Below are 14,195 nucleotides of genomic sequence, written 5' to 3'. Positions count from 1 at the left end.
AAAATAGAATCAGGGAAAGAGGACCACCCAAAACACAGGTGTGTATTTAGAGCTGCTACTCAGCCCATGTCAGCCCAGCATGAAAGGAGTGAGCATGTAAAATACATGTTCCAGCTGTCACAGTCTTTCCCCAAAGTCTTCTCAGGGTTCCCCCATTGACAGAACCCCAAGATAGCCAAAAAGATAAGGGAGACCCTTGCTGTGGTCCATGCAGAAAACACATTGGAGATGTGAGGCATAAAAAAGAAAAAAAAAAGAGGAAATGGTCACACAGGAAGATCATACCCAACTTAATACTGCAGCTATACCATGTGTGTCTGCATGACTGGCTCAGGGAGAACAGAGATACTAGGCTGCGGGAGGCACAGCCAAAGATGATGAAGAAGTTTATCTCTCCACCCAATCCCTTCGCTTGTTCCTTCATTTTAACACAAATGCAGGACAGCATGTTGAGATACAGGCATCAATTCATTTATTGCCTTCCTACAGAAAGCTTCCATGAGCACATCCTTCAGGCACTCCAGAATATTTAAAAGCTATTGTGTTCCAGGAACTGCTAACCTCATCTCTGTTGCCAGGAAACCTGCTGCAGATTGGAGGGTCTATGAGCATCTATGAGCACTCATGTCACTGCTGTCCCCAGATGATCTGGGAAGAAACAGGATTAATGCATGGCATGGTCAGAACCAAGTGGACAGCATTGACCTCAACCAGGTGCGGGAGGCAGCTTTGCTTGTCTACAGGACAGACTCACAGCAAGGGGTGAGACAGCGTGGACAGTATACTTAACAATCTTCCCAGGAGTCTATGCTGTGCTCAACTCTACATACACACACACACACACACATACACACACACACACACACACACACACACACACACACACACGAAGAGAAAGGGAGAGAGAGAGAGAGAGAGAGAGAGAGAGAGAGAGAGAGAGAGAATTCACAAAAACATAAACTTACTCTTAGAACTAGGCATAGGCTGTTCAGGGTTTATGGAAGCAGGCAGCAGGGGCTGACCAGTCAGGCTCATTGCGTAAAACGTTTTTCTTGGAAGATAGCAGGAAATTGATCTTACTTTTTGTATATAAAACACAGACATACAATAGCATATAACACATTTGTATCATTATGATTTCATAGGAAAAGGAATATTTAGGAGAAAAGACATAAGAGTTTATTAAAGGTACAATAATAAAAAGAAAGGCTGAAGAGAACTGTGCATAGTGACCTCAAGTCAGCAAGTCAGACTTATCTCTAGCACCCATTCTGTGCTCTCTCTCTCTCTGTCTCTCTCTCTCTCTCTTTCTCTGTGTGTGTGTGTGTGTGTGTGTGCGTGTGGTGTGTATGTGTGTGTGTGTGAACATGTTCACATGTGTGAGCATTTAAAGGTCAGAGGACAACCTCAACACACCTTCTGCCTTGTTTTTTTTTTTGTGTGTGTGTATGTTTTTTTGGTTTTTGGTTTTTGGGTTTTTTTTTTTTTGTTTCTTTTTTTTTTTTTTTTTTTTGAGGCAAGGTCTCTCTTTTGTCTTGGGACCATGACAAGCTGGTCATGAGAGAAGCCTGGACTAGCTGACCAGCAATTCCTGGTGACAGTGATCCGACCTGTCTCCACCTCCTTAGCATTGGGATTGCAAGCACATTCTACCATGCCCGGCTTTTGAAATATGTGTTCTGGGAATCGATCTGAGGTCCCTGGACACTTAAAAGCAGCAGTTTTCTTTTCTTTTTTTTTTTTTTTAGAATTAATTTTTTTATTAGATATTTTCCTCATTTACATTTCCAATGCTACCCAAAAAGTCCCCAATACACTCCCCTACCCACCTTTTTTGCCCTGGCATACCCCTGTACTGGGGCTTTATAAAGTTTGCAAGTCCAATGGGCCTCTCTTTCCAGTGATGGCCGACTAGGACATCTTTTGATACATATGCAGCTAGAGTCAAGAGCTCTGGAGTACTGGTTAGTTCATATTGTTGTTCCACCTATAGGGTTGCAGATCCTTTTAGCTCCTTGGGTACTTTCTCTAGCTCCTCCATTGGGGGCCCTGTGATCCATCCAATAGCTGACTGTGAGCATCCACTTCTGTATTTGCTAGCCCCCGGCATTGTCTCACAAGAGACAGCTATATCTGGGTCCTTTCAGCAAAATCTTGCTAGTGTATGCAATGTTGTCAGCGTTTGGACACTGATTATGGAATGGATCCCTGGATATAGCAGTCTTTAGATGGTCCATCCTTTCTTCACAGCTCCAAACTTTATCTCTGTAACTCTTTCCATGGGTGATTTGTTCCCAATTTGAAGGAGGGGCACAGTGTCCACACTTTGTTCTTTGTTCTTCTTGAGTTTCATGAGTTTAACAAATTATATCTTATATCTTGGGTATCCAAAGTTTTTGGGCTAACATCCACTTATCAGTGAGTACATATCATTTGAGTTCTTTTGTGATTGTGGTACTTCACTCAGGATAATACCCTCCAGGTCCATCCATTTGCCTAGGAATTTCATAAATTCATTCCTTTTAATAGCTGAGTAGTACTCCATTGTGTAAATGTACCACATTTTCTGTATCCATTCCTCTGTTGAGGGGCATCTGGGTTCTTTCCAGCTTCTGGCTATTATAAATAAGGCTGCTATGAACATAGTGGAGCATGTGTCATTCTTACCGGTTGGAACATCTTCTGGATATATGCCCAGCAGAGGATCCTCTGGTAGTATTATGTCTAATTTTCTGAGGAACCGCCAGACTGATTAATTTTTTTATTAGATATTTTCCTCATTTACATGTTGTGGTTGTACAAGCTTGCAATCCCACCAAAAATGGAGGAGTGTTCCTCTTTCTCCACATCCTTGCCAGCATTTGCTGTCACCTGAATTATTGATCTTAGCCATTCTGACTGGTGTGAGGTGGAATCTCAGGGTTGTTTTGATTTGCATTTCCCTGATGATTAAGGATGTTGAACAATTTTTTAGGTGCTTCTCTGCCATTCGGTATTCCTCAGGTGAGAATTCTTTGTTCAGTTCTGAGCCCCATTTTTAATGGGGTTATTTGATTTTCTGGAGTCCACCTTCTTGAGTTCTTTATATATATTGGATATTAGTCTCCTATCTAATTTAGGATAGGTAAAGATCTTTTCCCAATCTGTTGGTGGTCTTTTTGTCTTACTGACGGTGTCTTTTGCCTTGCAGAAGCTTTGCAACTTTATGAGGTCCCATTTATCGATTCTCGATCTTACAGCACAAGCCATTGCTGTTCTATTCAGGAATTTTTCCCCTGTACCCATATCTTCCAGGCTTTTCCCTACTTTCTCCTCTAAAAGTTTCAGTGTCTCTGGTTTTATGTGGAGTTCCTTAATCCACTTAGATTTGACCTTAGGACAAGGAGATAGGAATGGATCATTTCACATTCTTCTACATGATAACCTCCAGTTGTGCCAGCACCATATGTTGAAAATGCTGTCTTTTTTCCACTGGTTGGTTTTTGCTTCCTTGTCAGAGATCAAGTGACCATAGGTGTGTGGGTTCATCTCTGGGTCTTCAATTCTGTTCCATTGGTCTACTTGTCTGTCACTATACCAGTATCATGCAGTTTTTATCACAATTGCTCTGTAGTACAGCTTTAGGTCAGGCATTGTGATTCCACCAGAGGTTCATTTATCCTTGAGAAGAGTTTTTGCTATCCTAGGTTTTTTGTTATTCCAGATGAATTTGCAGATTGCCCTTTCTAATTCCTTGAATAATTGAGTTGGAATTTTGATGGGGATTGCATTGAATCTGTAGATTGCTTTTGGCAAGATAGCCATTTTTACAATGTTGATCCTGCCAATCCATGAGCATGGGAGATCTTTCCATCTTCTGAGATCTTCATTAATTTCTTTCCTCAGAGACTTGAAGTTCTTCTCGTACAGATCTTTCACTTCCTTAGTTAGAGTCATGCCAAGGTATTTTATATTGTTTGTGACTATTGAGAAGGGTGTTGTTTCACTAATTTCTTTCTCAGCCTGTTTATCCTTTGTGTACAGAAAAGCCATTGACTTGCTTGAGTTAATTTTATATCCAGCTACTTCATTGAAGCTATTTATCAGGCTTAGGAGTTCTCTGGTGGAATTTTTAGGGTCACTTATATATACTATCATATGATCTGCAAAAAGTGATATTTTGACTTCTTCCTTTCCAATTTGTATCCCCTTGATCTCCTTTTGTTGTCGAATTGCTCTGGCTAGGACTTCAAGTACAATGTTGAATATGTAGGGAGAGAGTGGTCAGCCTTGTCTAGTCCCTGATTTTAGTGGGATTGCTTCCAGCTTCTCACCATTTACTTTGATGTTGGCTACTGATTTGCTGTAGATTGCTTTTATCATGGTTAGGTATGAGCCTTAAATTCCTGATCTTTCCAAGACTTTTATCATAAATGGGTGTTAGATTATGTCAAATGATCTTCTGCATCTAACGAGATGATCATGTGGTTTTTGTCTTTTAGTTTGTTTATATAATGGATTACATTGATGGATTTTCGTATATTAAACCATCCCTGCATCCCTGGAATAAAACCTACTTGGTCAGGATGGATGATTGCTTTAATGTGTTCTTGGATTCGGTTAGCAAGAATTTTATTGAGGATTTTTGCATCGATATTCATAAGAGAAATTGGTCTGAAGTTCTCTATCTTTGTTGGATCTTTCTGTGGTTTAGGTATCAGAGTAATAGTGGCTTCATAAAATGAATTGGGTAGAGTACCTTCTACTTCTATTTTGTGAAATAGTTTGTGCAGAACTGGAATTAGATCTTCTTTGAAGGTCTGATAGAACTCTGCACTAAACCCGTCTGGTCCTGGGCTTTGTTTGGCTGGGAGACTATTAATAACTGCTTCTATTTCTTTAGGGGATATGGGACTGTTTAGATGGTCAACTTGATCCTGATTCAACTTTGGTACCTGGTATCTGTCCAGAAATTTGTCCATTTCATCCAGGTTTTCCAGTTTTGTTCAGTATAGCCTTTTGTACAAGGATCTGATGGTGTTTTGGATTTCTTCAGGATCTGTTGTTATGTCTCCCTTTTCATTTCTGATTTTGTTAATTAGGATTTTGTCCCTGTGCCCTCTAGTGAGTCTGGCTAAGGCTTTATCTATCGTGTTGATTTTCTCAAAGAACCAACTCCTCGTTTGGTTAATTCTTTGAATAGTTCTTCTTGTTTCCACTTGGTTGATTTCACCCCTGAGTTTGATTATTTCCTGCCGTCCACTCCTTTTGGGTGAATTTGCTTCCTTTTTTTCTAGAGCTTTTAGATGTGTTGTCAAGCTGCTAGTATGTGCTCTCTCCCGTTTCTTCTTGGAGGCACTCAGAGCTATGAGTGACCCTCTTAGAAATGCTTTCGTTGTGTCCCATAGGTTTGGGTACGTTGTGGCTTCATTTTCATTAAACTCTAAAAAGTCTTTAATTTCTTTCTTTATTCCTTCCTTGACCAAGGTATCATTGAGAAGAGTGTTGTTCAGTTTCCATGTGAATGTTGGCTTTCCATTATTTATGTTGTTATTGAAGATCAGTCTTAGGCCATGGTGGTCTGATAGGATACATGGGACAATTTCAATATTTTTGTATCTGTTGAGGCCTGTTTTGTGACCAATTATATGGTCAATTTTGGAGAAGGTCCTGTGAGGTGCTGAGAAGAAGTTATATCCTTTTGTTTTAAAACAAAATGTTCTGTAGATATCTATCAGGTCCATTTGTTTCATAACTTCTGTTAGTTTCACTGTGTCCCTGTTTAGTTTCTGTTTCCATGATCTGTCCATTGATGAAAGTGGTGTGTTGAAGTCTCCCACTATTATTGTGTGAGGTGCAATGTGTGCTTTGAGCTTTACTAAAGTATCTTTAATGAATGTGGCTGCCCTTGCATTTGGAGCGTAGATATTCAGAATTGAGAGTTCCTCTTGGAGGATTTTACCTTTGATGAGTATGAAGTGTCCCTCCTTGTCTTTTTTGATAACTTTGGTTTGGAAGTCGATTTTATCCAATATTAGAATGGCTACTCCAGCTTGTTTCTTCAGACCATTTGCTTGGAAAATTGTTTTCCAGCCTTTCACTCTGAGGTAGTGTCTGTCTTTTTCCCTGAGATGGGTTTCCTGTAAGTAGCAGAATGTTGGGTCCTGTTTGTGTAGCCAGTCTGTTAGTCAATGTCTTTTTATTGGGGAATTGAGTCCATTGATATTAAGAGATATTAAGGAAAAGTAATTGTTGCTTCCTTTTATTTTTGTTGTTAGAGTTGGCATTCTGTTCTTGTGGCTGTCTTCTTTTAGGTTTGTTGAAGGATTACTTTCTTGCTTTTTCTAGGGCCTGATTTCCGTCCTTGTATTGCTTCTTTTCTGTTATTATCCTTTGAAGGGCTGGATTCGTGGAAAGATATTGTGTGAATTTGGTTTTGTCGTGGAATACTTTGGTTTCTCCATCTATGGTAATTGAGAGTTTGGCTTGGTTTAGTAGCCTGGACTGGAATTTGTGTTCTCTTAGTGTCTGTATTACATCTGTCCAGGCTCTTCTGGCTTTCATAGTCTCTGGTGAAAAGTCTGGTGTAATTCTGATAGGCCTTCCTTTATATGTTACTTGACCTTTCTCCCTTACTGCTTTTAATATTCTATCTTTATTTAGTGCATTTGTTGTTCTGATTATTATGTGTCGGGGGGAATTTCTTTTCTGGTCCAGTGTATTTGGAGTTCTGTAGGCTTCTTGTATGATCATGGGCATCTCTTTCTTTATGTTTGGGAAGTTTTCTTCTATTATTTTGATGAAGATATTAGCTGGCCCTTTAAGTTGAAAATTTTCATTCTCATCAATTCCTATTATCCGTAGGTTTGGTCTTCTCATTGTGTCCTGGATTTCCTGGATGTTTTGAGTTAGAATCCTTTTGCATTTTGTATTTTCTTTGACTGTTGTGTCCATGTTCTCTATGGAATCTTCTGCACCTGAGATTCTCTCTTCCATTTCTTGTATTCTGTTGCTGATGCTCGCATCTATGGTTCCAGATCTCTTTCCTAGGGTTTCTATCTCCAGCGTTGCCTCGCTTTGGGATTTCTTTATTGTGTCTACTTCCCGTTTTAGTTCTAGTATGGTTTTGTTCATTTCCATCACCTGTTTGGATGTGTTTTCCTGTTTTTCTTTAAGGACTTCTATCTGTTTGGTTGTGTTTTCCTGCTTTTCCTTAAGGGCCTGTAACTCTTTAGCAGTGCTCTCCTGTAATTCTTTAAGTGACTTATGAAAGTCCTTCTTGATGTCCTCTATCATCATCATGAGAAATGTTTTTAAATCTGGGTCTAGATTTTCGGTTGTGTTGGGGTGCTCAGGACTAGGTGTGGTGGGAGTGCTGCGTTCTGATGATGGTGAGTGGTCTTGATTTCTGTTAGTAGGATTCTTACGTTTGCCTTTGGCCATCTGGTAATCTCTGAAGCTAGCTGTTATAGTTGTCTCTGTTAAGAGCTTGTTCTTCAGATGACTCTGTTAGCCTCTATAAGCAGACCTGGGAGGGTAGCTCTCTCCTTAGTTTGAGTGGGCAGAGTATTCTCTGCAGGCAAGCTCTCTTCTTGCAGGGAAGGTACCCAGATATCTGGTGTTGGAACCGGACTCCTGGCAAAAGTTGTTTTCCACTCACTAGAGGTCTTAGGATCCCGTGTGGAATCCTGTGTGGGCCCTTGGGGGTGTCAGGCGACTCCACTGGCAAGGTACCCCGGTGGTTGAGTGGAGTGGAAGGGACTTGTGCCCCAGGTCAGGCCCGGGTAGTTTGCTGCCCTATTTACCGCAGTCTCAGGTTCTGCGCGATTGGATTGGGGCAGACACTGTGTTCCACTCACCAGAGGTCTTAGGATCCCGTGGGGAATCCTGTGTGGGCCCTTGCGGGTGTCAGGCGACTCCGCTGGCAAGGTACCCCGGTTGAGCCCCATTTTTTAATGGGGTTATTTGATTTTCTAGAGTGTACCTTTTTGAGTTCTTTATATATATTGGATATTAGTCTCCTATCTGATTTAGGATAGGTAAAGATCCTTTCCCAATCTGTTGGTGGTCTTTTTGTCTTATTGACGGTGTCTTTTGCCTTGCAGAAGCTTTGCAACTTTATGAGGTCCCATTTATTGATTCTAGATCTTGCAGCACAAGACATTGCTGTTCTATTCAGAAACTTTAACCCTGTACCCATATCTTCCAGGCTTCTCCCTACTTTCTCCTCTATAAGTTTCAGTGTCTCTGGTTTTATTCGGAGTTCCTTAATCCACTTAGATTTGATCTTAGTACAAGAAGATAGGAATGGATCATTTCACATTCTTATACATGATAACCACCAGTTGTGCCAGCACCATTGGTTGAAAATGCTGTCTTTTTTCCACTGGATGGTTTTTGCTCCCTTGTCAAAGATCAAGTGACCATAGGTGTGTGGGTTCATCTCTGGGTCTTCAATTCTGTTCCATTGGTCTACTTGTCTGTCACTATACCAGTATCATGCAGTGTTTATCACAATTACTCTATAGTACAGCTTTATGTCAGGCATGGTGATTCCACCAGAGGTTCTTTTATCCTTGAGAAGAGTTTTTGCTATCCTAGGTTTTTTGTTATCCCAGATGAATCTGCCGATTGCCCTTTCTAATTCCTTGAATAATTGAGTTGGAATTTTGATGGGGATAGCACTGAATCTGTAGATTGCTTTTGGCAAGATAGCCATTTTTACTATATTGATCCTGTCAATCCATGAGCATGGAGACCTTTCCATCTTCTGAGATCTTCTTTAATTTCGTTCTTCAGAGACTTGAAGTTCTTGTCGTACAGATCTTTCACATCCTTAGTTAGAGTCACACCAAGGTGTTTTATATTATTTATGACTATTGAGAAGGGTGTTGTTTCCCTAATTTCTTTCTCAGCCTGTTTATCCTTTGTGTACAGAAAGGCTGTTGACTTTTTTGAGTTAATTTTATATCCAGCTACTTCATTGAAGCTGTTTATCCGGCTTAGGAGTTCTCTGGTGGAATTTTTAGGGTCACTTATATATACTATTATATGATCTGCAAAAAGTGATATTTTGACTTCTTCCTTTCCAATTTGTATCCCCTTGATCTCCTTTTGTTGTCGAATTGCTCTGGTTAGGACTTCAAGTACAATGTTGAATATGTAGGGAGAGAGTGGTCAGCCTTGTCTAGTCCCTGATTTTAGTGGGATTGCTTCCAGCTTCTCACCATTTACTTTGATGTTGGCTACTGGTTTGCTGTAGATTGCTTTTATCATGGTTAGGTATGGGCCTTGAATTCCTGATCTTTCCAAGACTTTTATCATGAATGGGTGTTGGATTTTGTCAAATGCTTTTTCTGCATCTAATGAGATGATCATGTGGTTTTTGTCTTTGAGTTTGTTTATATACTGGATTACATTGATTGATTTCCATATATTGAACCATCCTTGCATCCCTGGGATGAAACCTACTTGGTCAGAATGGATGATTGTTTTGATGTGATCTTGGATTCGGTTAGCAAGAACTTTATTGAGGATTTTTGCATCGATATTCATAAGGGAAATTGGTCTGAAGTTCTCTATCTTTGTTGGGTCTTTTTGTGGTTTAGGTATCAGAGTAATTGTGGCTTCATAGAATGAGTTGGGTAGAGTACCTTCTACTTCTATTTTGTGGAATACTTTGTGAAGAACTGGGATTAGATCTTCTTTGAAGGTCTGATAGAACTCTGCACTAAACCCATCTGGTCCTGGGCTTTTTTTGGTTGGGAGACTATTAATGACTGCTTCTATTTCTTTAGGGGATATGGGACTGTTTAGATCAGTAACCTGATCCTGATTTAATTATGGTACCTGGTATCTGTCTAGAAACTTGTCCATTTCAACCAGGCTCTCCAGTTTTGTTGAGTATAGCCTTTTGTACAAGGATCTGATGGTGTTTTGGATTTCTTTAGGATCTGTTGTTATGTCTCCCTTTTCATTTCTGATTTTGTTAATTAGAATACTTTCCCTGTGCCCTCTAGTGAGTCTGGCTAAGGGTTTATCTATCTTGTTGATTTTCTCAAAGAACCAGCTCCTTGATTGGTTGGTTCTTTGAATAGTTCTTCTTGTTTCCACTTGGTTGATTTCGCCCCTGAGTTTGATTATTTCCTGCTGTCTACTCCTCTTTAGTGAATTTGCTTCCTTTTGTTCTAGAGCTTTTACGTGTGTTGTCAAGCTGCTAATGTGTGCTCTCTCTAGTTTCTTTTTGGAGGCACTCAGAGCTATGAATTTTCCTCTTAGAAATGCTTTTATTGTGTCCCATACGTTTGGGTATGTTGTGGCTTCATTTTCATTAAACTCCAAAAAGTCCTTGATTTATTTCTTTATTCCTTCCTTGACCAAGTTATCATTGAGAAGAGTGTTGTTCAGTTTCCATGTGTGTGTTGGCTTTCTATTATTTATTTTGTTATTGAAGATCAGCCTTAGTCAATGGTGATCTGATAGAATGCATGGGACAATTTCAATATTTTTGTATATGTTTTGTGACCAATTATGTGGTCAGTTTTGGAGAAGGTACCATGAGGTGCTGAGAAGAAAGTATATCCTTTTGTTTTAGGATAAAATGTTCTGTAGATATCCTTTAGGTCCATTTGTTTCATAACTTCTGTTAGTTTCACTGTGTCCCTGTTTAGTTTCTGTTTCCATGATCTGTCCATTGGTGAAAGTGGTGTGTTGAGGTCTCCCACTATTATTGTATGAGGTGCAATGTGTGCTTTGAGCTTTACTAAAGTTTCTTTAATTATTGTCATCCCCAGTTTTAAAATTGTATTTTATTACTTCTCTTAAATTCTTGATGTTCACATTGGAGCTGAACTCTAGGCCCAATAAAGTATGGTCCCACTTAATGTAATACCTTGAAAGTAGTGTTTTCAGCATTAAGTGTCTTCATAAATAGCTTGGAGAGATCTCATACTACCAACTTAACAACATACCTGAAGGTTCTAGAACAAACAGAAGCAAACATACCCAAAAGGAGTAGATGGCAGGAAATAATTAAACTATGGTCTAAAAGCAATAAATTAAAAACAAAGAGAACAATACAAAAAAATTAATGAAGCCAAGATTTGGTTTTTTAATAAAAATCAACTAACTAAAAGGCAGTGAGACAATATGAAATTATCAAAGTCAGAAATGAAAGGGGGACATCCTAACAGATGCCAAGGAAATCAAAAGAATCATCAGGTCTTACTTCAAAAGCCTGTACCCTACAAAATTGGAAAATCTAAACAAAATGGACAATTTTCTTGATAAATACCATTTACTAATGTTAAGTCAAGATCAGGTAAACTATCTAACTAGTCCTATAACTCCTAAAGAAATAGAAGCAGTCATTAAAATTTTTCCAACCAAATAAAAGCCCATAATCAGATGGATTTAGCTCAGAATTCTACCAAACCTTCAAAGAAGAGATAATACCAATACTCCTCAAACTATTGCACAAAATAGCAACAGAAGAACACTGCCATCTTCATTCTATGAGGCCACAGTCAGCCTGATACCTAAGCCACAAAAAGACTCAACAAAGAAAGAGAACTTAAGACCAATTTCCCTTATGAACATTGATCCAAAGCTGCTCAACACAATATGAACTGAATCCAAGAACATCATCCACCATGAAAAACTGGGCTTCACCCCAGAGATGCAGGGATGGTTCAATATACCAAAAAACCATCAACATAAACCATATAAACAAACTGAAAGAAAATACACAAGATAATATCATTAGATGCTGAAGGATCCTTTGGCAAAATTTAACACTCCTTCATGATGAAAGTATTGGGGAGATCAGGAATACAAGATGCATACATGAACAGAAAAAGGCAATAAATATCAAGCCAATAGCCAACATCAAATTAAATGGGGAGAAACTTAAAGAAATTTCACTAAAAAGAAAGATAAGAAAATGCTGCCCACTCTCTGAATATCTATTCAATATAGTACTTTGAAGTTTTAGCTAAAACTATAAGAAAACTAAAAGAGGTCAAGAAGATACAAATTGGAAAGGTAGAAGTCAAAATACCACTATTTGCAGATATAATAGTATACATAAGTGACCCCAAAAATTCTACCAGAGAAACCCTACAGCTGATAAACAACTTCAGCAAGGTCTCTGGATAAAAATTGAACTTAAAAACCCACAAAACTCAGTAACCCTAATTTATACAGATGATAAACAAGCTGAAAAAGAAATTAGGGAAGCATCACCCTCCACAATAGCCACAAATAATATAAAATATCTTGGTGTAACTCTTACCAAGCAAGTGAAAGATATGTATGACAAGAATTTAAAATCTTTGAAGACAAAAGTTAAAGAAGATAGGAGAAGATGGAAAGATCTCCCATGCACAGAATTAATATAGTGAAAATGGCCATCTTACCAAAAGCAATCTACATATTCAATGCAATTCCCATCAATTCCAACACAATTCTTTACAGACCTTCAAAGAAAAATTCTCAATTTCATATGAAAAAGCAAAAACCAAGGATAGTTTAAACAATCTTGTATGATAAAAGAACTTCTGGAGGTATCCCCATCTCCGTTTTCAAGATGTATTAGAGAGCAATAAAGACCACATGGTATTGGCATAAAAACAGACAGATTGATCAATGGAATAAAATCAAAGACCCAGAAGTAAACCGACACACCTATGGACACTTGAGCTTTGGCAAAGAATTTGAAACCATACAATGAAAAAAAGAAAGCGTCTTCAATAAATAGTGCTGTTCTAACTGGATGTCTGCATGTAGAAGAATGCAAATAGATATATATCTATCACCTTGCACAAAACTCAAATCAAAGTGGATCAAAGACCTCAACATAGAACTACATACACTAAATCTACTAGAAGAAAAAGTGGGGACTATCCTTGAGTGCATTAACATAGGAGACAACTTCCTGAACAGAACATAAACAGCTCAGGCACTAAGATCAACAATTAATAAATGGGACCTCATGAAACTGAAAATCTTTTGTAAATCAAAGGTTACCATCAAAAGGACAAAGCAACTGCCTACATTATTGGAAAAAATATTTACCATCCCTACATCCAACAGAGGGCTGATATCCAAAATATATAAGGATCTCAAGAATTAGATAGCAACAAACCAAACAACCCAATTAAAAAATAGGGTACAGAACTAAACAGAATTCTCAACAGAGGAATCTTTAATGGCTGAGAAAAACTTAAAGAAATGTTCAACGTTCTTAGTCATCAGGGAAATGCAAATCAAAACAACTCAGAGATTCTACCTTCTCCTTATCAAAATGTCTAATATAAAATCTCAAACAAGCAGCACATGCTGGTGTGGATGTGGAGCAAGAAGAACACTCTTCCACTGCTGGTAGGAGTGCAAACTTGTACAACCATTTAAGAAATCAATTTGGCAGTTTCTCAGAGTTCTTGAGAGTTCTACCTCAAGACCCAGCTATACTACTTCTGGATATATACCCAAAAGATGCTCCACTATACCACAAGGATACTTGCTCTACTTACTATGTTCATAGCTTTATTCCTAATACACAGAAATTGGAAACAACCTAAATGTCCCTCAACCAAAGAATAAATTAAGATAATGTGACACATTTATACAATGAACTACTACTCAGCTATTAAAAACATGGGCATTGTGAGTTTTGTAGGCAAATTGAAGGAACTAGAAAATATGACTTTCTGTGAGGTAACTCAGACCCAAAAGGGCATGCATGGTATGTACTCACTTATAAATGAATATTAGCTGAAAGTACGGGATAACTATGCTACAATCCACAGACCCCAAGAAGCTAAGTAAAACTATAGCCCAAAGGAGGATGCTCAAATCTCACTGAGAAGGGGAAATAACATAGACACCTGAGTTAAATGGAGAGGGGGAACTGGGCAGGAGATGGGGCAGGGAGGGGAATAGCAGGGATCAAGTATGGGGAGGATGGTTGGAAAGAGAACTGGGAGAGAGAACTGGAATTGGGATAGGGAGGGTATCTCTGGGTGAAGCCAAAACTCTAAGGCAATGGGAACTCCCAGGAATCTATGAAGAAGACCCTAAGACTCCTACAAATAGGAGATATGGAACATAAAACGGTCCACCTCCTGTAACCAGGCAAGACTTCCAAAGGAGGGATGAGGATTCCATCTGAGCCATGAAACCTTCAAACTACATTGAAATCTCTGGATCTTCTTCAA

The sequence above is a fragment of the Mus musculus genome, chromosome 2 (genome assembly GCF_000001635.26).
Source record: "Mus musculus strain C57BL/6J chromosome 2, GRCm38.p6 C57BL/6J".
Lineage (NCBI taxonomy): Eukaryota > Metazoa > Chordata > Mammalia > Rodentia > Muridae > Mus > Mus musculus.
Note: the sequence above shows the minus strand (reverse complement) of the source record.